The sequence below is a fragment of the Heterocephalus glaber genome, unplaced genomic scaffold (assembly GCF_053883595.1).
Source record: "Heterocephalus glaber isolate CG9 unplaced genomic scaffold, H.glaber_assembly_v1.0 deba00001444, whole genome shotgun sequence".
Taxonomy (NCBI): Eukaryota; Metazoa; Chordata; class Mammalia; order Rodentia; family Bathyergidae; genus Heterocephalus; species Heterocephalus glaber.
Genome location: NW_028258297.1, coordinates 13,259,670 through 13,285,909, shown reverse-complemented (window position 1 = coordinate 13,285,909; position 26,240 = coordinate 13,259,670). Strand labels below are relative to the sequence as shown.

The 26,240-nt window shown below is 36.2% G+C and overlaps 1 pseudogene across 1 annotated transcript in view; it reads right to left on the bottom strand.

Moving 5' to 3' along the window:
* The window catches only part of LOC106009451 (zinc finger protein 878 pseudogene), a 252,194-nt pseudogene that overhangs the window by 187,865 nt on the left and 38,089 nt on the right, over positions 1-26,240 (bottom strand). Inside the window, exon 2 of the transcript XR_015452325.1 lies at positions 24,462-24,586. The product of XR_015452325.1 is annotated as a zinc finger protein 878 pseudogene (transcript). The remainder of the gene's footprint in view (positions 1-24,461; positions 24,587-26,240) is intronic.

Genomic DNA, 26,240 nt, shown 5'->3' with positions numbered 1-26,240 from the left:
AATTGGCTCAAGAAAGCATATGTTGTCTGGGTGTGCAATTCCAATCTCTACACTTTGCTTCAGTTATCTTTCACCTGGCTTACTAACTAAAACTGGTTAGAAGACACTGAGAAGATTACTTGAGGCAACTCCACAAGTGCTGGTTTCCCTTTATAGTTATTCTTCTTTAGCACCACCAGATCAATCTACCTGTTACAGTTTCATCTGTGTCACTCAAAAATCCAAGAGTGCTGCTACAATTAGTCATAAATGCCCCAATCTGTCACAAGTAGCCTGATTCCAACAATCAGTAGAAATCTATTTAGTAGTGTGTGCCAATGTAGAATTTTCATTGCTGATGAAAATACAGTTACCCTAATCTGGTCATTTTACATCAATACATGTACTGGATTATCATACTGTACCCTATAAATATGTATAGATATCATACATAAATTTTAAAAAGAACCTCTATTGCTGTCGTGCTGACTCATCCATCACCCACTGGCATGGGCAGACCCTTCACTTGTGCTCTTCTCCTATCTGGAGTTCTCTCGTCCCCTCCACCTATCCAGTGGAGGGACAGCGTCTAGGTCAGGGCCATTTCTCCACAAAGCCCTCCTGACTATTCTAGTACCCCTACATCTCCATCACTACCGAGGGTCCCTGCCACACATTTTGATACTTAATCGAATGCCATGCTCTTATCAGGTCCTTTCATGCATGTATTTCTTGACTCTCCAATGAGACTACAAGGTACTTTAAAAAAGGAACACTCATTTTGGTCACTTCCAAAGTTATAAAATACTTGGTATGAGTTTGGTGATTAGAGATATTAGAAAGGGCATATGCAGTGAATAAGAGTCCATCTGTAGCCTCTAGTTCACTTTTCCTATACTCAACCATGATCTCTTCAGGGCAGGGCTCTTCACTATTTACTTTCGCACTTCCCTAACAATGTCTCCTCTGGCATCTTCAAATAGTGAATGCTCAGTAAGTATGTGTTAGATAATATTTATAGCAAAGAGTGTGTCAGGCATGGGACACAATGATGCTTGTGGATCATCTCATTTAACCTTCCCAGGTGCATATAGTGGGTGCACGATATCCACATTTCTTCTAGAGATCTAAGACTCTTATTCCCCTAACTCCCAGAAGGGCTGTTGGATATGATGCTTTCCAGGAATTTCCCTCAGCTGTTACCTAAGGTCATGCTTCCCTTCCTGACTGGCTGATATAAGGGATTAATGGCCTGTCCACTTGTCTCAAGATAGGCAACAATAAAGGGTCATTTTTAGCTTCTAGGCTCCACGTGGGACCAGCTGAGGCCTTTGAGGGCCTGCATTATAGTTCTGTTCTTCTCTCCAGGCTGTCCTGTTTCCTTTACTCTCACACATATATGGACACCACTACATCGACAATAATCCCTGTGTCCAAATCTCCATCTCAGAATCTAATTCTTGGAAACCAAGGTAAGATATTAGGTATTACTAGCCTTATTATCATGACAAAGATGAGGAAATGGAGACATAGAGCAGTGAAGTCATTTGATAAAATTTAAACAGACAGTGCAAGAGGGATGTAGCCCAGAGTGGATGATCCACTCCTGCACTCTCAATGTGCTGTGTTGCCTCCTCTCTGCAGCCTCCAAAGTGAATGTGTGCAACAGATTTATCACCTCTATGTTTCAGTGCCTTTCATTTGGGATTGTCAGTGCCTTTGGCCTTTTCCATGGAAAGGAAGCCAGAGTGGTCCAAATCTATGATATGTGATCAAGAGAACACAATAGGGTCCAGAACTTCTAAAGTGTCAGAGCTAATTCACCACTGGGATCCTCCATCACCCTTTGAACTCTCCTTTGGGATAACTAGGACTTTGCAAGGCATTATCTTGGAAACACCTTTTAAAAATTCAAGATTATTGGGCCGGGGATTTAGCTCAGTGGTTCCGCCGCCTGCCTTGCAAGCTCAAGGTCCCAAGTTCGATCCCCGGTACCAAAAAAATAAATAAATGCAAAAAAAATCAAGATTATTAAGCTATGGAAATGAAGATTGGAGTGAAAATATTTAAAGGGAATAAATCATTTGCTATTGAGGATGGCAATCAGCTGGTTTTTGTTTAATCCAACTGAACAGGAAATGACTGTAAATGTACTCATGCAGTGTCTAGGAAATACATGAGAAACAACTTCTGTTGATGAAAAAAATGGTAATTTTTAAGCACAGTTGCTATGGAATCTTTTCCTCTGAAGGAAAATAATGATACTCACAGAAGCCAATAAAATATTTGCAGGGTGTTATAACTTGTATCTAGATATACCCCCAAAGCCCCAGGCAGTCATAGGTGGTGCTTTTTGAAGGTAGCTGGATCTAGGGTGTGTGATGCTGGGATTAAGGGTGCAGTTCGTGGTTATTTAATTAATCCACTGATGGGGTGGGCATAGTTCTGGGTGTGGATGGCACCATCCAAAAGGCAGGTACCCTTACCCTGGAAGGGATAAAAGGGACAAACAGGCTTGCTGCTTGCTGCCTTCTGCCTGCCCTGCCATGCCATAGACTGTCTCTCCTCTACAGTGCCCCTGTACCGTGCCACCCTGCATTAAAGCCAGCCAACTGTAGACTAAACCCTCTACAAACTGTGAGCTGAAATAAACCTTTCCTCCTTTAACTTGTGGTGTTGGGTATTTTGTCTCAGCAATAAGAAAAGTAACTAAGACACAGGGTAATATAAAAATATAGAGAATATACTCTAAATTTTAGAAATCCTGCCTGTCTAGAAGCTCCTCCAGCTTCCTTAAATATGTAAAACAATTGCATCTGGAGGACGTGGAAAACTGGCTGGACTGACATCTTGGGTGGTTATGGAAGCCAAGGAATGGATCCATGACCTCTCAAGGATCCCTTAAAAAATCGATCTCTGTAACTGGTTTGGATTGAAAAGAATAGGGTGGGAAAACAGACAGACTTCTCTTTTCTTTTCTTTTTGGTTTCTTTCTGTCTTTTTTTAAAAAAATATTTCTTTGTGGTGTTAGGGATCAAACTCGTGCTGAAAAAGAGCTCTAACCTTGAGCTATATCTCTATTCCTAATGTCTCTATTTTAAAATCTATCCTGAGACTCTATAGTGTTTATGAGTAAGAAGAAAAAATTATAATCTAAAAGATGTTTGTGTCTTTAAAATGTAGTAATAGAAACAGAAATGAAGGATGGGAACCTTGAAAAATAGAAATGGTTCACAGCAAAATTCATAAGCTAAGTACTGTATTTTTCTGAATTTGTATGAGTATATGTGTGTGTATGTGTTCGTGTGTGTGTGTGTGTGAGAGAGAGAGAGACAAAGAGAGAGAGAGAAACTTTTCTTAAAATTATTTTTTCTAGCTTAACATTTTAACTCAAGATACATTCTACCACAACTCTGCAGTAGTTTGGACAAAATACAATCCTGACAGACAAGGAAAATGATTAAGGCCCTCTTAGTTAAGTACCTTCCAAAGGAGAGATTTAGGGAACTCTGACATCTAGATGAAACAATGCTTATATGCTTCAATATTTGTGCCCTTTTTGAATATATATAAATTTCTTTAATACTATGTCTTAGTTTTTCTTTAAAAATTTCAAAACATTAAAATAAATTCGTTTTTAGCTTTCAACACACAAATTCATTCACCAAATATTTGTTATCTCTTACATGCTCAGCACCATAATAAGAGGTAAGAAAATCTTCACTCTAGTTAAGGCTTACAAATGTAAACTCTAGGGAGGCCTTTTAACCTCTTTTGCTATCTGTGTTCAAATCTCCAAAATAAGATGAGATCATAGCTCTCAATTGCTTACAAGGCCAAGCAAAGTATATCAGTTATAGACTTGAAACAGAGATGTTTCATTTGCATATTAGCTCAAAACGCATATTCTTCACTTCCACAAAGCAACTTTTTCTCTGTTTTTAAACATAAATCCCTCTCAGATTATCTTCTATCTTCCTATTTCTGACAGTTAGGAATATTTTTCTTCAATTTAACTCTGCTATAAGAAAATAATACAAATTCCATAATCAATATCAGCATTTGTTGACCCCGAATTACCAATGAGGGGAGGCCAGGGATGGTGACAGCCTATGAACTCAGCCCCATCTCCAGGGAGCACTTGCTTCTCCAAACAGTGAAGACAGGAAATGAGCATCCATGAGCGGTAAGACAGGCCCAGTGATGCCTAGTATTCTAAATATTCGAGAGAACTCAACAAACAGATTTTTAAAAATTTGAAATACACTCACTTAAAAGTTTTGGCAACAAATTTTAAAAATGATAACAACACAACTTGGATTATTACTGTGGAGAGCAAATAACACAGATTCCGGGCCAGCTTCAGCCAGTTTGAAACTATGCGACTAGTTGGTCTCTGAAGTCTCTTTCTACTTACACAGTTTTATGATTTTCATTAGGAGATCCTGAGGTTTGGATCACAGTGGCACAAATCGAATTAAAATCACAGCTGCAAATGCCAGAAGAGAGTTTCAACATTACATACATGCAGAAAAACAAAATAGGTCCTAAGAGAAGGCGTTCATTATGTTTAATAAATGGTACCAAGAAGCTGGAAGGAAAATCATTAAATCTAAATCAGGAAATATATATGTTCAGATGCTGGTTATAAGTCTCTTGAGATCTATGGAATAAGATACATTTGATATCATTAATATTTATTGATAGTTGGATTCTTTCTCTGGAATGCAAAGATCACTTTGTTGTATTACTGATCAAATTTTTATATTATCAATACCCATGGTATCCAAAAAAAAGTGGAAGACGGGTCCTTGAGAGTACTCACTGGGCCACGTTATATTTATTACTGGTCCCACTGGCTGCACAGCCACATGATTCTCATCGTTATGTGCATCCATTACTGTGTCTTCTTAAGGTATCTCAAAGCCAGCCTTGGGACCGAGGTACAGAATTCACCTGTCCACGTGCCATTGATTAGTTGTGTGACCTTGCACAAGTTACTTAAATCCCCTGACTTATTTTTCACCTGCAAAATAGTAATTCTTGAGAGGATTGATCAAAACATTTTATATACAAAGCTGGAATAAGGCAGACACATTGAATAAATGTTGATTGAATAAAAGAGTGTGGATGAACAACTGGGTTTCTGAGAAGATTCTATAAAATCTGGAACAGGGTTTTTAAGGGGAATATACTAAGACACCAGGGGGACATGAGTGGTGAGAAAAGGCTGGAGTTAGATTTTGTGCTTCGGTATTTATATATAACCCAAAACTTATCTTATCTCTACAGTAGCCACCCTGTTAAAGTTTGAACTAACCCATGAAGGTATTAGATATATGAACATTTAATAATAAAAGAAACTTGGAAAAGACAAAGATGTTTTTCACATCTTCAGAAATGTCATCTTTTATTTATGCAGTTTGCTGTATCTTGGGTCATTACAAATGCCCAATTTAAAAATGACCCAATTTACTCTATCACATTATCAGTGTAGAAATCAAAGCATAACTGATTCAGCTAAGGAGTAGTAAGAGGGGAAATTCAGGTTGTGCCAAGAATTCAATCTAGTCTATGAAAATGTCAGGAATTGTCTCTCACAGCCACTCTGGCCTTATGAGACCCTTTCCATTGATACCACCATGAAATTACCCTACATGGCCAGTTTCTATGCTATCATGGTCTATTAAAGAAAAGTTAAAGCAAGACACAAGAATATTCATCAAAAGTAAAATTGAAGATTGGGAGAAAATTTTTGGCTTGTGGATCCTATCACTTTGTTTTGTTGTGTAAAGTGGGAATCCTTTCAAAATAAGCCATAATTTAAAACTTCCAATATTCTAAGCTAATGTTGCTATTTGGGACTTGATTGTTTTCTTTGGGTAGATGCCATTCCAGCACTGAATTTGACTTTTCTAAGATGTGCATCTAACCTTCAGCCCACTTTGCAATCTCCCTAAGCTAAAAGATGGTGTACAGATTGCTTGAGCTGTAGACTAACAGCTATGTTTTCTCTGGCAATACAAACACTTTGAATATACGTCTTGGCAGTTGAAATGCTAGCCTGCAAACTCAGCACTGAAGTTCTTTGAGAACTTATCAATTTGCGTTTAGAGAATTTTCAAATGGAAAAATGAAGTTATTCAGGTTTTTTCAAGCAATTCCAAATTCCAAATTGTGTCAAGGGTAAAATGTTTCTGTGTTTGAATTACCTAATGCAGAAGAGGACAATATAAGGCTACCCAAGGAACAAATTATAGGGTTTTAAAAATTTGCTATTATAATTCTATAACTTTACGCAATAGCATGTGGTTCTTTTTTGTCCCTAAAGGAAACTAAACATGGTTTTCATAATAAACTTGTGAGGCCCAGAGAATTAGAAATTCAAATAGTTACCATAAAGAAAGAATGTTTTGTTTTATGTGTCCCCACATTTGGGAAGCCAATTCTCTGTTGAGTTTTATCAGTGGCATGCTCAATGCGTTGTTCTGCGTTGCCATGGGTAGTCGTGATTTGGGCACTTTCTTCAGTACTGTAAATAACTTAGACTTAAGAGTCTGAAGCTGGACTGCCACATGGGACCACAGAATTCAATACCCACCCCTTTTTCCACATCATGTGCTTCTGATCAGTATTTTTTCACTCATGCTTTAAACTTGGAATGTCATGTAGGCTGTATATTACTTGAACCCTGACAAGTATGAGCTCATTGTAATTTTTGAAACATTGAGCAGTAGAAGGAAAGATTTCTATTTGTTTTAATTATTTTTAGATTTAAGGTCTTCAGATAAAGGTCATTTCCCCAGCAGCACCCGCCCCTAATTAAGTGTGCACATATATAAGCGTCTACAAAACAATAAGCTAGTTAAACTGTCAACCACAAAGAAACCAAACCAAGTTCTGAGGGTTTCAAGAGGCAAATTTTAAATAAGCATTGGAGGAGAGATGGAAATATAGATAAACAGAAAGGAGATGCATTATACAAATCAGAGAAATGTCCTGGTTGAGAGGCTTTTAACTCCTAAACCCATGTTTTTTCTACATCACTGTACTCCATTCTGTCTGAAACTATTTCTATTTAGGAACCAAGCAACTGATCTCAAACTATAGGTATACACCTCAGAGTATTTACAAGTGATAGACTTGGTGAGAAAATGGTGGTCAGAAAAAAAACCCTGTTCTCCTTTAAGAGAAGTTGATAAGATAGCTATTGTTGATTCTTTGTGCCAAAATATTTTGGAAAGTTAATGTTTCCTGAAGAAATTCTGATACACACCCTAAATGGCCACAGTAAAAGCACAGTGTGCTGTAAGAATTCAAGAAGAAAATAACAAAAGACTTGGAACACAAATTCTCCCCAGAAGTTTCTTTCATCAATAACAAGGCCAAATAGTCAAAATTATGTAAGCAAATACTTTCAGGGTGAGAGGAACTATTTTCTCAAAAAGTACATAAACCCAATCTAAACTTTATTCAAGCTGATATTATTTGTTATGATTTTCTTGGTTTTATGGTGAGCACAGGTGGACAAAATGTTCTTTTCTGCAGAACCTGAAGATGGAAGATACTATGGTTGTCCCATGTCCCTTTACATGGGTCTCCTACTGTTCCTTTACTAATCCTTACAAAGATTTAACATCTAATAGAACAGATTAATAGGTATAAACCTTCCAAAGGTAAGAGTATTTAACAAACAGAAGGTATTAATATAGTCTTCCCTACAGTGATGGCTATTCCACCCACAATTTGTTTCTTCAGCTAAAATGACACAAAAAAGTCATATCTATTTTTCCTTGCAGTGTTTAATGTTTTTTATCTCACAATTTTCCAAACAAAATTATTTCTATTTATTTTTGTTAGCAGATAAGAAGAAAAACCAAGAAATTAGTAATATATACAATTCATTATTTGAAAGAATTGGTGAATTTGAAGTAAATAAGCCAATCATTGTATGTGTTTAAAAGTTCAATATACAATGGGCCAGGGATGTAGCTTAGTGGTACATCACCTGCCTGGCAAGTGTGAGGCTCTGAGTTTGATTCCTGGTACCAAAAACAAAAAACAAAAAAAGTTCAATATACAAATCTGCAAGTATATGAACAATTATAAATTTGTTTCCAATATATACAGTCCTACATATATAACTCTGAAACATGTTTATATATATGTTATGTGTATATATGTATATTGTGTTTATATATATACACATTTTAATTTTTACCCAATTAGATAAAAGCTTATCAATTATTTCATATTTAGAAAGTAACATTCATTTATTTAACAAATATTTAAGCATATGACATAAGCCAGTCTATAACAAGGGAGCATAAAAGAGTCATACAAGAAATAATATAAACATGCTAAAGTAATGATAGAAGGACTAGGAACACACTCATCTGAAACATCTACATTAGTGTAGGTGGAATAAAGAAAAGTTTATAGATGGCACCTCTCAAAAATCTCTCCCTTCTAGGTATTTGTCAGGACTTAAAATCATTCATTCATTTCCATGTTGTGTGTATGTTCCCATTAGCTTGTATCTGGATAGCTTCATATCTCTAAGAGCCTAAAGCAAGGTTCACATAGAGAAGACACTCAAAAAATATTTTCTTACTGAATAACTGATTGGGTAGAAATGGTACTGGGGAGGGAGATAACATCTTTCTAAGTTATGCTGAGCAGTTTGCACCTCACCCTGCAGCCAAAGGAAAGCATGGAATGGATTTCAGCAGGAGAATGGCATGACTGACTTAAGGTACCACACTGGTCCCACAGAGAAAATGGATTTGGCAGCAAAGGGTGAGGCTGATGCCCAACTAGTTAAAAATTGATGATGATCCCAACATCATGATGGCATTGGGGATGGAGAGAAGTGGAAGGATTTAGGAGGTAGAATGGACAGGCCCTGGTGATTGGATGTGGTAAAGGGAGGGAATAGTCAAGAATGATTCCAAGTTTGGATCTCAGGTTGAATAGATGATGTTAATATTCACTGAAACAGGAAACACTAGAGCAGGAGAGGTTTTCTTGGGAAAGATCAAGAATTCCACAGTGAGCATGTGCATTTTTAGATGCCTGCATGATATCCAAGTAAAAATGTACAACAGATTATTGGATCAGTGGATCCAAAGTTAAGAAGGGAATTGGATTGGAAATACAAGTTAAACTTGTAGCTCAACACAGAAATTCACTTGCAACCCAAACTTGCTAGAAGTTACAATCAGAATAGACCATTTTTTTCCATTTTTGTAAAACCTGATGTGCCACACTTGCTAAGTATTAGCTGATGATGATAACAACTTCCTGGTGTCAGACTAGTCTTCAAGTTGAAGTGCTGAACTGTACTGACAGGGGCCAGGCTTAGTGAAATTTTCAAATTGCTTGGCAGCCAAAAGAAGTGAAAAACTCATTACCAAGCCATCTGTCCTGAGATTCTGTCCTGATTTCTAGACCAGAAAAAATTTGAATAATGTCAAGAAAATTTAAATAGCACACACAATTTTGGTAAATTCATTCACTATTCACCTTATAGATCCATTTCTTGTGTGTTAACAAAGCCCTCAGGAGTTGTGCAAGGTGGCAGTATTATCAAATAGATATCCTTGCTGTATTATCAAATAGATATCCTTGCTGTAACCTTCAGTCCAGAGAAAACACCATTTAACAGAGATCAGAGGTCTTTCCCTTAAGTATGCAACTTCTGAGATATAAGTAATGTTTGTAAGTAATATTACTTTCCCCTTTTCTGTGCTCTGCTTTTAGTTCTTAAATAAAGTATTCCTGTATATTAAAATTTAAAAATAATAGTAGCAATGAAGTTAATCTAAAGTTCAATTTAAATCTACTGCTTGTTTTAAGGAACATTTACTATGTTCAAATCTCTCCTCCTGTACACTCCCCTCCAGTTCCTTCCTCCTCTTTTCTCTCTCTGTGCCTCCCTCCCTCTCTATTTTTTGTCTTGTTTAATGAGAAACCATTGAATTTTGAGTCAGACACAATTAGATTTGAATCAAGTCTCTACCTTATTTTAATTGAATGCATTGAATCTGTTTCCTAAGTTTTAAACCACATTGATCATGATGATTTTTAAATATCACAGGGATAGTATGAAGGTTAAATGAAAAAATATAGACAGATATCAGTGCAGAATGATGGCTCACAGTACATTTTCAATGTGTCATTTATAGTCTCTTTCCATTTTTCTCTGAAAGACTATTGCATCTTAGTATCATAAAAACTTGTTGAAAATGGCTATTTCAGATTCAGTGAGTGATGGAAAACAAAACCAGATGGCAATAGGTTCAAAGTGAATTTTAAAAAATGATTTACAGACAGTAAGTGAGGCAGCCACTGTTTCAGGTAAAAGAGGGTGAAAGGATATAGAAGGAGAACAAGAGTCAAGGAAAATGTTTGTTAGTGGTGATTGATTTTTTTTTTTAAGAAGAGGTGACGTGAGTATGCCCCCAACAAAAGGAGAGGAGGACCAATGGAGGGGAGGAATATAAAATTAAGAGGGACTGATACAGAGTAAATTCCTGGAAGAAATGGAACATAAGAGCAACACTGATGAAAGCGATCTCAGCTGTTGAAACAAATTGGCAAATATGCACAAATTCTTTAGGGTGATACAAGTAGGGCCCTTGTAAACCTGAGATTTCTATGCCCTAAAAATTCAATTAGACTTTTACTATTACCCAGAAGCACCCAGGACTTCAATGGCTCTGTAATGGTTCAGTGGCAAAGAATATTTTAGGAGTCCCCTAAATTAAACCACCTTTCCCCTTTGCCTAAATCTTCACTCAATCGTTATGCATGGAGTAGTTGGGAGCTACATAGCTTAGTGAAGAGACTACAGTGGGAACAGTCTCAGTGTGAATATGACCTCCATCAATTATTTGCATAATCTTGAGAACATTGTTTAATTTCCATGAGCTCTAGTTTCTTTAAGTCTAAATTAAGAATAATGGCTTCTATATAATAGAATTGGAGAAGATGCATGCCAAGTAATTAGTACTGATTAGTAAACCAGAACAACTTTTTTTATCATGGATATTAGAGTAATGTATATGTCTTTTTGCTTCTTATTGAATAGGTTTTCTGTTTTGCTTTCATAAAACTTTAAAAACTATTACAGCACACCTAATATAATGTGTTTACAGAGAATTGAGCAGTTATCACTTAGTGTTGCTACCCTAAGAGACTGTTTCAAGATTCTAAGTATGGCTTCAGCTAGCAGAACCATACAGTCCCCCAAATACCCCAGATCTTTTGTTCCACAGATGTATATGATGCAAAAATGACCTGTGATATCCATCTTCCATAAGAGAAAGGCAGGAACATTTTTATGACAAGTTTCACACTCTGAAGGTATTAGTTTCATGAACCTTCCCTAAGACTTTGGTAACTATTCACCTATTTTCACCAGGCTTAAAACAATATGATTTTCCCAGTTTATGATATCAACAACAGCATAATAGAAACAAATGCAGAATCTAACATGTAAGTCCTATCTATTCTGTAAGTAAGTTGAATAGTGAAAGCTGTTCGTAAAGCCTTATAGTAAAAGAGCAAAAGTGAAGATGAGGAAGGTAATATGGATCCTTTCTATGGTAAGGTAGAGAATGTCTCAAAATTTAATGTGAACATTGTAAATCAGCTGGGGGTCTTGTTAAAATTTAGATTCTGACTCAGGAGGCCTAGAGTGTAGCCTGTGGTTTTGTATTTGTAACAAGCTTCTAGGTGCCTACAATGTCAATGATCCCCCAAGACACTGAATATTCAGAAAGAAAGTAGAACCCAGTCATGACTAGGGAGAGCCAATGACACACACCCACCTTCTACCTGAGCATCATAAAACAACGGTAACAAGCCAGGAAAATACAATCACCAGACAACTGCCATTTAGAGTCACTAATCTTTTAACGCAACAGCTTTCTGACATTTCAATGTCAATAATCGACATATTCATCCACAGACAGAAGGCTAACCTATGGAAATATTTCTGTATTTAGAAACTTGATGGACATTCGTCAAACAGCCAGGAGAGCAGCAATAACAAGATGACCTCAGCTGCTGAGATGAAAGAACAAAAGCAGAATCAAGAACCTCACTGACTGCTTTGTCAGAATTAGGCCATTCCTGTGAACATCCCCATGTTGATTCTCAAGAGGGGTCCTTTGAAGAAAGCATAAGAAATCTTTCTAGTGTGATTTTATTTTTTCGGGTGGATCTATCAGTTTCTCTCCACTTTCTCATATATGAAACAAATTATTTTAGAAGGAACCAGATAAGAAAAAATAGTTGAATATATGAAAACCTCACAGGCATCCTAATTTCTTATAGAATTATTTACTTGGAAGAACACAACATAAGAACTATAGTGGAGATTGATATTCTGGTTTATCTCATTTTAAGCTGTCTATTTTTATTAGATTAATTCTTTTTCTAAAATCAATTGCCCTCTTTAGGCAGTGGAGACGGACCAACTATAACAAACTGCTTTTCTCTGTGGCCAGAGATAGGACACACCCTCAAATGACCTCAGGAAAGACTGCCAAGAGTGCTCTGGACACGATGATGTTTACTCAGCAGTGAGCTATCACACATATTTCAGTGCTTTTTTTTTTCTGTAATGCCAAAAGAATATCAGAAGCCTCATTTCCTGGCTAGACAATGAGGATCTTTCCCTGAGCTTAGAGGAGTGCTCAGCGCAACTTGCCAATTGTTGAGTGAGTGATGGCTATAACCAGAACAGCTGACACCTTCACTAAAGTATTATTCTTATAAACAAGGTAATCTGTAAACTCAGAGAGGAAGATTTTGCTAGCTGGGTATTCATTTCTATATTTGCCACCTGGGGAGCATAATAGCTTTGTTTCAGAAAAAGTTATATAAGTAGACATATATACTAAATTTTACAACAGAATACCAGATGTTCCCCCTACCACCACCACCTCCCATTTATTTCCGCTTTGCTTTCTAGATATCTTTTTTAAAGTGACTCTTGGAGTAAAATTAAGGAAAGATGGTTGAAACAAAAAGGCATCTTTTGGGAGATGCAGAAGAGGATCTGGGAGAGGGAAGGGGGTGGAAGGGACAAAGGAATTGAAAATGATTAAGATATGTTATATACACATACCAATTTCCCAAAAACAAATGTTAACTATTATGTATTGCAAACAAATGCTAACAAAAAAAATTACTTTTGGAAGGCTATTGCAGATTTATCTTCTCAAACTCTACTTGTCTTCTGGGCTACAGAGTTGTTGCAATTTTTTCAGAAACAGAACCATTGATTTATATTTCACAGGCATTTCCAAAGATGGTGCAGCACAGTGGGGCCTCAGTCCACTTGTCTTCATTCCTTTGATAAGTAGTAAAGCACCCTGGAGGAGTGGCAGGCACAAGCTGTCACTAAGAAGTGGAGTTCTTGTTCCCTGTGAGAGCCGTTCATCCTGTCACCAACATCACACCTTACTTAAACTCCCCAGACAAAAATAGATTTTCACTTGAGCTGGAAAAGCAGCTACATGAAGAAAGACAAAACTACAAGTCTAAGCACTTCAACTTTGTTTGTGAAAATGCCTCCCTGTCCTAGGTGACTTTGGGTAGGTCAGTTCACCTACTGCGGTGCAGAATTGATCCACATTTTTCCTGTCAATCAAGCAAAGAACCACATTTGAAAACAGTGATGAACATAGACAAAGAAAATGCAGCAACTTAACTTAAAGTTGATATAATATCAGATTGGACCACTATTGATGACACTGGGTATTAAGATACTGGGCAAAGGCCACTTTTTTTTCCATAAGTGGCAAGTTTTGAAAATATAACTAATTTCACACAATAATGATTACACTATATCAGTTAACATTTTGTAAGTGTAGCTATTAAAATAAAAACCCACAGTTGGATAATTTCCTTTTATTCATTATTCTCCTTTTTTAAACAAGGATTGCTTTCTGTCCAGCTAGCTTTTATATTCCTCATGGGCAGCAATAATGTCCTTGTCATTCATAGTTTAGGACTAAATCACAAGACTTCTGTGCTTCCCATGAGCTGAACATGGACTGAGAGATGAGAAAGGAGCCCAGGCTGGCTTCTAAAGGATCCACCTCCATCCATAAGACAGGAAGAATATATGCTATTCTTACATAGACTCTGTAGCTACTTTATTCCTTACAGTGGCACAGCAGAATTAAACTAGAAGCATGGTAGGGACTAGGAGGGCAAACAGAAAAGGTGAAGACAGTTTGAGCCTTTGTGCCTTTGTTTCACCACATGAGTATTGGGCCCTGATGCTCCTAGGCCTGAGATCTGACTATGGAAAATTTCGCCTTCCTTTGTATTTAAATTTCTACTTCTTGTGTTAATGAAATGGAAGTATTTCTGTATGGTGATTCATGGGATAGCCATGTATTTTTATAATTATAATACTATGAATAATTGCCATTTACTGAGCATGTATTAAATGATGAGTCCTCCAAATATATTATCTAATTAAATCTATTCAAAAACCCTCGAAGGTCAATATTATTAGTCTCAATATTGAGATAAGAACACTGAAGTTCCTACACCTTATCCAACCTCATTGATCTAAAGAGAACGTGGAGGTATTTGCTTTTTTGTTGCTGCTTTTTAAAAAAAAATTAATTTTATTGGTACCTTTTAGGTACACAATATAATGACATTCATCATTGGAAATTTCCATCTTTACATAATCTCTCTTGAGTCTTATTTTTTCCCCCTTCCCCTGCCCTCCCTTCAACCCCTCCATCCCTCCCTATTTACAAAGACTTTGTTACCTTTTTTTCATTTTCTCCTATTAATTCCATTCCCTGCTTTCCTTTCCCATGTCCCTCCTACTTCCCCTTCCCCTTTGCCCCTTTTCTTCCTATTTCACATTATCTATTATGCCTTTTAGTCCTTATTTACACTTAAAGTTTCTCACACTAGAGAAACTGTTCGGTATTTACACATGCTTGTCCTATTCATTTCACTTAAGAGTATCGCCTCAATGTGCATCCATTTAGCTATGAATGTTTCTAATATCTAATTTTTTTATGGTTGAGTAGGACTGCATTTTATTTTAAAAAACCACATTTTCTTTATCCAGGCTCCAGTTGATGGGCAATTGGGCTGCTTTCAAGTTTTGAGTATTACAAATTGTGCTGCTGTGAACATGAGTGCACATATATCACTGTGGTATGATTCTTAAAATTCTTTGGGGAAGATAACCGGCAGTGGAATAGCTGGGTCATATGGGACTTTCAGTCCTAGATCTTTGAGGTATCTCCATACTGATGAATTTCAGTGGTTGCACAATGGTTGCACCAGTCCACACTAACACCAACAGTGGATCAAGGTTCCTCTTTTCCCACAGCCCCACCAGCATTTTTATTGGTTGATTTCATGATAGCAGCCATTCTTTCTGGGGTGGGGCGGAATCTCAGTGTTGTTTTCATTTGCATCTCTCAAATGACCAGTGATATTGAACATTTTTTCATATGTTTATTTGCTATTTCTACTTCTTTGTCTAAGAAATGTCTCTTCATTTCAGATGCCCATTTTTATATTGGGTCTTTGAATTTGGGAGGTGTGACTTTTTAAAATGTTTGGTTCTTCCTCTCCCCCTTTCCTTGCCCTCCCTTCACTCCCTCCACCCTTCCCTATTTGCAAAGACCTTGTTTCCATTTTCTTCCTCCTCTCATATTTTTTCCTTTCCCTTCCCCTACCCCTCCCAATTCCCCTGCTCTTTTAGACCTTTTCTTCCTGTTACACAATATCAGTTATACATTTTTTTAAATTACAATATTAAGATCTAGGAGACATTTCCACAGATTTTACAGAATTTAAAAGGATATAGAAGGCATATTACAAAAATCTGTTTTGAAATAAATTTGACAACTTCTAAGAAGTAACTTAGAAGACAAATTAATGAAACTAACTCTGGAGGAAATATAAAATTTGAATAGCACCTATTAAAGAAAGTATATTCCTAGCTTGAAAACCTATCTATATGACAACAGCAGGCTCATAAACATCTTAACTGATAAATTATATCAAACATTTAAAGCAGAAAAAAGAAGGAACACTTTTCCCCTCATTTTAGGAAATCAACATTGTGCTAATCCTAAAACTGGATAAAGATAATAGAAGAAAAAAGTATGAACATAGATAGAAATTTGTTTAACAAAACAAACTCTTAGAAGTCAGATCTGGCAGGATGTAGAAAGTGGTTTTGTTATAGGGATGGCAGTGTTGGTTCAGCATTGGAAGATCCACCCCCAAAAGTAATCATTTAAACAGAGGAAAGGAGAAAGCCATATGATCCTGTCACTAGTTGGAGAAAGAGTATTGAACTAAATTCTACAGCTGTTCATGGTAAAAGCTATCAGGAGACTAGAAGTAGAACAGAACCTTCTCAACTGATCAAAGACATGTACTCCAAACTTCCAACAAAAACTCCTTCTATGAATGGAGACGATACAATGCTTTCTCCCTAAAGTGGGGAACAAGGGCATATATGCCTACTCTTCTCTCTCCATTAGACTTTGAAACATAGGTCTAAACCAAAATAGTCTGGCAATAAAATGACACAACTAGGATAGGATTGGCACAGCAGAAGCAAAATCTTTACATGTGGATGAAATGATCATCTACAGAGAAAATACTAAGAAATCTCTAGGAGCACCTAGAACTTGTACTTGAATTTAGCAGGATTAGAAAACACAAGGTGTATATAAAAATTCAGGTCTGTGTATACTTGCTATAAATGGAGAATTGGATATTGAAATTTAAAAGTTATGTAGGAGTACAAAGGACCTAGAAAAGTTAAAAACAAAAACAAAAACAAAAACAGTGTTGGAAGACGTTTAGCACCCAATTTTAAGACTTCTTCTAAAGCTACAGTAATCAAGGCAGTGTTGGTGTAAGGAAAGATATATAGATCATTGGAATAAAACAGAGAATCTAGAAATAGAACCACACATATATGGTCCACTGAGTTTTGAAAGATTATTTAACATTAACATTTTATAGAATATAAACTCAATTCAAGAGCCGAGGAAGAGATAGTGTCTTCAGCAAACGGCACTAGAACATCTGGTATCCATATATAAAAAATTAACCTCAATCCTTTTTTTCCATACATGAAAATAACTTGAAGGGATCTATGAACCTAAATAAGAAAGCCTAAAAGTATAAAACTTTAAGAAGAAATTATAAGGGAAAATATTTATGAATTCAGGGTAGGCAAGAACTACCTAGGATACAAAAACCATGATGTATAAAAGAAAAAAAATTGATGAGATTCCATCAAAATTGAGAACTTTAAATGACATCATTAAAATGAAAAGTAGTCCTTAAACAGACCATATTTACAATGCATATAACCTATGAGCAGAATATATAAAGAATTCTTAGAGCTCATTAATAGACAACCCAATTAAAATGTAGACATAACAAGATGATAAATAGCCAGTACAGCACAAGGAATGGTGTGCAACTCTAGAATCAGAAAAATACTAATCAGTACAATAATAAGATTTTTTGTTTGTTTGTTTGTTTTTGGTACCAGGGATCGAACTCTGGACCTTGTGCTCGCGAGGCAGGCTCCGGAACCACTGAGCTAAATCCCTGGCTCAAGATTGAATTATACACTCATTAGGGAGATGAAGTCAAAAGTTTTAAAAGCCTTATCATGACTTTTTCTTTTTGTTGGACTCTCCCCCTTTGCGTTTAATTTGTCACGACCAATGGATTCATTCTGCTGGGTTTCCTGGGGTTGTGATCCTCATTGTCTTTTCCTAGGGTATTGTCTAAAATTTTTTGGAGTGCCGGTTTGATATTCATGAAGTTCCTGAGGTGTTCTTTATCATGAAAGCATCTTATTTCTCCATCAATTTTGAAAGATAGTTTTGCAGGGTACATCAATCTGGGTTGCAGGCTGTTTTCCTTTAGGGCTTGAAATACATCACTCCAAGCTCTTCTTGCCTTGAGGGTTTGCATTGAGAAGTCTGCTGTGATTCTGATGGGCTTTCTTTTGTATGTGATTTGTTTCTTTTCTCTCACTGCTTGTAGAATTTTATTCTTCTGTTGGATTTCTGGAATCCTAACTATTATATGCCTATGTGTAGATTTTTTTTGATGAAGGCTATTTGGAGTCCTATATGCCTCACTTATCTGTATGTCAAGTTCTTTTCCCCTCCTTGGGAAGTTTTCTGCCATCACTTCTGTGAACAGTTTTTTATGTCATCTGCACTCTCTCCTCTTTCTTCATTGACTCCAATCAGTCTTATGTTATTCTTCTTTGCATTGTCTAGCAGCTGCTGAATTGATTTCTCATGTTCCCTTACAATTGTAAAGCAATTTTTCTTTTCCTGGTCACTAATTGCAATCTTATCTTCTATATGTGAAATTCTATCCTCACATTGGTTCATTCCGGAGTTCTTAATCTCTTGGAAATCTGTTTGTATCTGTTTTATGGATTCCATTTGTTTCCTATGTTCAGAGTCCATCATGTTCTTCAGATCCTCTATTTTTTTATCTGTGTCCTCTCTAGATTTATTAATCATGTCTTGCATCATGAGCAAAATCTTTGCTGTTTATCGGAGTAATTATTTCTGATTTCATTTTTCCCAGATCCTCTTTTGTTGCCAGTTCAGAGAGTCCAGGTGGTTGAGTATCAGAGTGTTCCATCTCGTTTCCCTTTGGGGTTGCTGTAGGTGATCTGGAAGTCTGTTTTTGAGGCTTGTGTATGTGTCTTCTCATTTCCACAGGGTGGGGGGTGCTTCTGGCGCCCATGCAGCTCACCTTCTGTGCCCTAGGAGCTTCGGATGGCAGCAGGGGAGCTTCCTTCTGGGTGCTGGGACCAGCTGAGCTTCACTGGCCTAGGAGCCTGAGATGGAGGTGGGGAGCTTCCTTCTGGGTGCTGGGACTGGCTGAGCTTCACTGCCCCTAAAATGTTTTATACATTCTACATAGTAGACCTTTGTCTGAGGAATAGCAGGTGAAAATTTTTTCCCACATTGTGGGTTGGCTCTTCATACTATTAGTGGTTTCTCTTGCTGTGCAGAGCTTTTTAATAAGAAGAGATCAAATTTATTGATTGTTTGTGCTAGTTCACGGGCAATTGAGGTTTTGTTCATACAATCTTTTCCTATACCAATGTCTTCAAGAGTTCTACCTAACCTCTATTCCAGCCTGTTCAGCGTTTCTGTTTTAATATTTAGATCTTTCATCCATTTCAATTTTAGTTTAGTGCATGGTGAGAGATATAGGTCTAGTTTTCATCTTTGGCAAGCTGAAACCCAATTTTTCCAGTACCATTTATTAAAGAGGCTATCTTTCCTCCAGTGAGGATGTTTGGCTCCTTCGTCAAAGATGAGGTGGCTGAGTGTGTCTGGAGTTGTTTCTACATCTTCTAATCTATTCCACCGGTCCTCAGGTCTGTCTCTTTGCCAGTACTATACTGTTTTTATCACAGTAGCTTTGTAGTATAGTTTCACCTTCGGGGTTGTGATACCTCCTGCCATGTCTGTGTTGCCTAGAATTGCTTTTGCTATTCTAGGACTCTTCTTGTTCCAAATGAATTTTTGGATTGTTTTCTCAAGGTCCATGAAGTATGCTGCTGGAATTTCAGTTGGGATTGCATTGAATCTGTATAGCAGTTTTGGAACTATGGTCGTTTTCACTGTTTATTCTTCCTATGGAGGAGCAAGGAATGTCTTTCCATTTTCTGATGTCCTCTTTAATCTCTCTTTTCAAAGTGCTATAGTTTTCAGAGGAGAGGTATTTGATTTCTTTTGTTAGGTTTATTCCTAGGTATTTCAGTTTTTAGGGTGCTATTGTGAAAGGAATTGTTTGCCCTATTTGTCTCTTAGTGAGTTCATGTAGAGGAAAGCTATTGATTTTTGTGTGTTGACCTTGTATCCAGCTACCTTACTGAACTTGATTATTAAGTCTAGAAGACTTTTGGTGGCATTCTTGGGGTCCTCTATATAGAGTGTCATGTCATCTGCAAATAATGACAATTTGATTTCTTCATTTCCTATCATTATTCTTTTTTTCTTTCTCTTGTCTAATTGCTGTGGCTAATGTTTCCAAGACTATATTGAACAGGAGTAGTGATAGTGTACATCCTTGTCTTGTTCCTCATTTTAGCATGAAGGATTTCAGTTTTTGACCATTTAGTATGATATTGGCTGTTGGTTTTTCATAGATGGCTTTTATCAGTTTGAGGTAGAGACCATCTATTCCAATTTTTGTAGGGTTTTTATCATAAATGCGTGTTGGATTTTGTCAAATGCTCTTTCTGCATCTATTAAGATGATCATATGGTTTTTGTCCTTGGCTATATTGATATAGTGTATTACATTGATTGATTTGCATGTGTTGAACCATCCCTGCATCCCTGGGATGAATCCCACTTGGTCAGGTTGTAGAATCTTGATGATCTTCTGCATTCTATTTGCCAGTATCTTATTAAGGATTTTTGCATCTATGTTCATTGGTGAGATTGGCCTCTAGTTCTCTTTTTCGGTTGGGTCTTTCTCTGCTTTAGGGATCAAGATGATGCTTGCTTCAAGAATGAATTTGGGAGTATTGCTTCCCTTTCAATTTCATTGAAGAATTTAAACAGTAGTGGCAGTAGTTCCTCTTTAAATGTCTTGTAGAATTCAGCAGTGAAGCCATCAGGACCTGAGCTTTTCTTAGTTGCTGAGTTTTTAATTACATTTTCAATTTCATTGATTAATACTGGGTTGTTTAGAATTTTTAGGTCTTCTTCATTCAACTTTGGTAATTCATACATATCTAGGAATCTGTCCTTTTCTTCTGTGTTGTCCATCTTATTGGCGTATAGGTTCTGGAAGCAGGTATTGATGATCCTCTGGATTTCTGCTGGGTCTGTTGTAATTTCACCCTTTTCATTCCTAATTGCATGGATTTGGGCCTTTTCTTTCATTTTACTGACAAAGTTGGCTAAAGGTTTGTCAATTTTGTTGATTCTTTCAAAGAACCAACTCTTGGCTTCATTGAGTTTTTGTATCGTTCTCTTAGTCTCCATTGCATTGATTTCTCCTCTGATCTTTATAATTTCCTCCCTTGTATGAGCTTTGGGTTTGTTCTGCTCTTCTTTTTCTAGAAGCTTGAGGTTCAACATCAGGTTGTGTAATTGAGCTCACTCTGCTTCCCTCATGTGAGTGTTCACTGCTATGAGTTTCCCTCATAAGATTGCTTTCATTGTGTCCCACAGATTCCAATATGTTGTATCGGAACTGTCATTTAATTGTAGGAACTGTCTGATATTTTCTTTAATTTCCTCTGTGACCCCTTGGTATTCAGAAGTGTGTTGTTCAATTTCCATGTGTTTATGAGATTCTTGTGGTTTATTTTGCTATTGATCTCCAATTTCATTGCACTATGGTCTGATAATATACCGAGGATAATGTTAGTTCCTTTGCACTTACTTAAACACATTTTATGAGCGAGTATGTGGTTTATTTTGGAGAACAATCTGTGTACAGCCAGAAAGAATGTGTATTCTGATTTTGTGGGGTGGAACAGTCTATAAACATCTGTTAAGTTCATTTGTTCAAGAGTTTGGTTGAGTTCTAGTATTTCGGTGCTTATTTTTTGTCTAATTGATCTATTTGTGACAATGGGGTATTGAGGTCCTCCACTACTATTGTATTAGTACCTGTTTCTTCATTGACTCAGATCAGTCTCATGTTATTCTTCTTTTCATCATCTAGCAGCTGCTGGATTGATTTTTCATGGTCCCTTACTATTTTAAAGAAATTTTTCTTTTCCTGGTCAATAGTTGCAATCTTATCTTCTATATCTGAAATTCTGTCCTCACTTTTGGTCATTCTGCTGTGTAAACTTTCAATGCAGTGTTTATTCTCCTGGAAATCTGTTTGCATCTGCTTTATGGATTCCTTTTGTTTCCTATGTTGGGATTCCATCATATTCCTCAGCTCCTCTATCTTTTTATCTGTGTCCTCTCTAGATTTATTAATCATGTCTTGCATTATAGGCACAATCTCTGCTGTTATCTGATTTCATATTTTGTCCAGATCTTCTTTTGTTGCCAGTTCATGGAGTCTAGGTGGTATCAGATTGTTCTATGTTGTTTTCCATTTTCTGGAAGTCTGGCTTTGAGACTTGTTTACATGTCTTCTCATTTCAACAGGGAGGGTGGGGGGATGTGTGCTGCTGGTGCCCACACAGCTCACCTAAGTATTTGTTATTGGGTCTACCTACAAAATCTGTGCCAATGTGGAAAGATAGAATATCAGCAATTAATACTCTCAACTTGGAAAAAGGGGGTCTATATGTGTGTCAGATTGTCCGGCTACTGAATAAACGATGTACAGTGGGACAGGAAAATCTGTGGACTAATCAATTGTTCTAGGCAAAAACTATTGCTATAAACATTGTCAAATGATGATTAAGAGGGCTGGGGATTTTGCTCAGTGGTTCTGCTGCCTGCCTCGCAAGTACAAGGTCCCGAGTTCAATCCTCGGTACCAAAAAAAAAAAAATGATGACTAAGATGCAGTTGAAGGCTGGGATAAAGTTGCTACCTTTCATCCATAGAAACACAAACTCAAACTTCTAGGATGATGGACTGTCCTTGATTTTTGAGACAAGAAGAGATAGACTAGAATACTAAAACTAAATCCCCTATGAATTCATCTATAATAGAAAGTAAAAGAATTATCAATATAGATACCAAAAGAGTGGAAAAAGAAGGCACAATTTGAGAGAAAAGATGATATTATATATATATATGTATATATATGTATATATGTATATATATGTATATATATGTATATATGTGTATATATATGTGTGTGTATATATATATATATATATATACGTATTTCACTAACAAAAAGGGCTTTAGGAAATCAATTAGAAAAAAAGCAAAGGGAGGGGGATAAGTGGGAAGAAAAGGGGATGAAAAAAGAATTAAGATGTATTATGTACATGTACCAACTTCCCACAAGGAATGTGATTGTGTACTGCAAGCAAGTACTAATAAAAAATAAATATTGAAAAAAACAAGAAAAGAAAAAGCAAAAAAGAGAAATCAATAAAAAGCTTAAATAGGCTCTTCAAAGAAGGAAAGGACTAAAAAGCCAACAAGAAAGGAAAAGTTATACAGCCTCATTAGAAATTGGGAAGGTAAAAATTAAAACCACAGTGCATTGCCATGTTACATAAAACAGATTGGCAGTTATAACCCTAATAAAAATATGAAGCAATCCCATTCTTACACAAGGCTATTGGAGTGGTAAACAGGTAACTTTGGGAAGCAACTTGGAAACTTGACATTATCTAGAAAAGTCATCCATGTGTACAAGGACACAGAAGGTTCATACCAACACTATGTAATACCAATAACAACAAAAAATATAAAAAGGGAAGCAACACAGGTGTCAATCAGCAGATCAGCAGTAAAAGGATAAATGTATGACAGAGTATCCATGTGATAGAACCCTGCATAGCAGTAAAAATAAAGGAAGTATAGCTATATGTAACAATTTGAATGGACTGGAAACTAAAGTATGAATAAAAACTATTGCAGAAAAAAACATGAAGTGAGATTCCTTTTATAAAGCTGTCTCATGTACAAGGCTGAACAATAAAGCAAGGGGATGATAATGCAAAAATCAAAATTGTCAGACATGGGTGGGCTGTGAAGGATCAAGGGTAGGGATCCCCAAAGGACTCTCATAAGATGTCAAAATTGAATGTCATATTCTTTTTCTTAAATTTGGTGGTAGAGACACAGGTGATCATCGTATAATTATTCTTTTGTTTTTCTTTTTATATGCATAATATTTACCGCTCTGAGTAACTAATTAAGTGGCAATGAGTATATTCACCTAGCTGTGTAACCTTCACTGTAATATTTGATTCAAAGAATTACAGCCATGTTTAGTAACACTTACATTATCTTCATATCTCTAGTCAATTTTAGCCAGTTCATAAAAAGTCTCTCATTTTGGTTTTTGTAATGAGAAACTGGTATTTTGTTGCTAAGGAAAGTGCACTGAGTTACTTGGGGGCATAATTGGCATAATATTAGGATAAGGGTTAAGTTGTTTGACCCTCTTAAGTAATCAAGAAATAAATTTTTTTTTTTTGGCATTGGAAGGTTCAATGTCACATACAGTTTAAGGAGTTCTACCTGAAACCTGTTGGGTTAATGGTAAAATTAATTTTAAGTCAGATAATTGTTTTATTGCATTAATTAAGTTACAGCCCAAGAGTTTAACAAAAAGTATAGTGCATTTACATCTGGACACTTTCCAAACAATACATAATTAGAAATGGCAAGCAATTATTTTATAATTGTCTCCATGATGCCAAACATTCATGTGCTCTATGAAAAGCAAGGATAAAAGAGCAAGCAAAAAAGTTACCCCAAATTTTCCATCAGTGTGGTCTTTTGAGTATTACTGACCTCACCTTTTTCTCCAGTGCTGGATCTCAGACCCAAGAATACCAATTTCTTGCCATAGTTGTTCACTTGTTCCTCATGCTTGTTGCAGCATGACTTGATCATTGTTTAAATGTATTTGTAACTTAAGAAACTGAAAGCAGAAAAGAAGGAAGGGAGGCTGTGTTAGGCAAGAATTCTGCTTTATAATAAAAGAAGCCATTGAAAACCAAAGCTGATTATGTAACAAGCCCCATCAAGGCCTGAAAAATGCCACAGAAGAATGAAGCAGGATGGGAATTTTCAATTCAGTTCTAATTTCTTTTCTGCCCTCAGGAGCTCTTTAAAAAAAAAAAAATATATATATATATATATATATATATATATATATATATATATATATATAAATTTTTTTTTCCAAAAAAAAAAGAAAAAGATCTGGAAAGACTTCAAAAAATTACAACAGATTATCTTTTATAAATTAGATTTTCATATAAAGTATTGTTTGAACTTCTTTTTCCTTTTTTTTTTCTTTTTGTAGCACTGAAAATTAAAACCAGAGCCTCATGAAAGCTAGGTATGCTTTCTATCACTGAGCTACATCCCCAGACCTTTTTAGATTTTTTTTAAATCTCAGGTTCCTTACCTGATAGTTCCATAAATATTCACAATGTATAATTTTGTGCTCCATGTCTATTATAAAAGCCTTATCTAACAACATACCATGAATGATAATGGTAATCCATTTTGATGGTTTTGCTTCTTTGGCATTTTAATTAAAACTAAGCACAGGGGCAGAGGATTTAGCTCAGTGGTTCTGCCGCCTGCCTCGCAAGTGCAAGGTCCTGAGTTCGATCCCCAGTACCAAAAAAAAAATTGTTTCTTAATAAATAGTTTAAAAAAAAAAAGTAAGCACATGACATAAAGAATGTGGCATATAGATGATTTGAGACCAACAATATAGCAAAGTAAATTAAAATTGTAAATAATTATTTGATCATCCAAATATCTGAGTTTCTCTGAATATTAAGAGGCAACAAGAGCCAATGAAAATTCTCAGACAATGAATCCAGGTTTCAGTTTTCCCTTATAAATTGGAAATAACAACAGAATCATCTAACCTTATTACAAAAGGAAATGAAACACTAAATGTGTTATCTGAACCTACTTATAATTTGTTTGGGGATTCACTGCAGTATTTTCTGCAGATTCATATCTAGGGTAGTAGATACAGATCCAACTTGATGATGTAACAAATACAGGGATGATTCATTCTCTGAAATATTTTCCTTTAAAAACTAACACGTATGTATACATGTGTGCTTACATGTATGTCTATATAATATACACATACGTATGTACATGGAGTTTACTCCACTCCTGGCTCATGTTCTAGGGGGTACCTTCTCAGACAGGAGATCTACCCAACACACTCCATATGTCTCCTGGTAAAGAATATTACTGCACATATAGCAAAGACTTTCTGCCAAAGAGTACTTTCCCTCATTTTCCTGAGATAAGTTCTAAAACATGTATTGTTAACTCTCCTATAGTTGCTCTTTCTACTGTTCATTTGTGTTATGGTAAATAATTTTTGGCCCACAATGTATGAAAAAAATCAGTGTGTACATATGACACTTAACACTCAAAAAAGTGAGGGGGTAACAGACCACATGATGTCATCGAGGAAATGACTAAGGAACAAAAGAGTAAAAATCATGAAGCACTGAGTGATTAAAAACTTTGTGGGAGTCCATAAAAGATTTTTTGTGTGTTTTTCTCCAAAATCTTTAACACTGATATGTCTT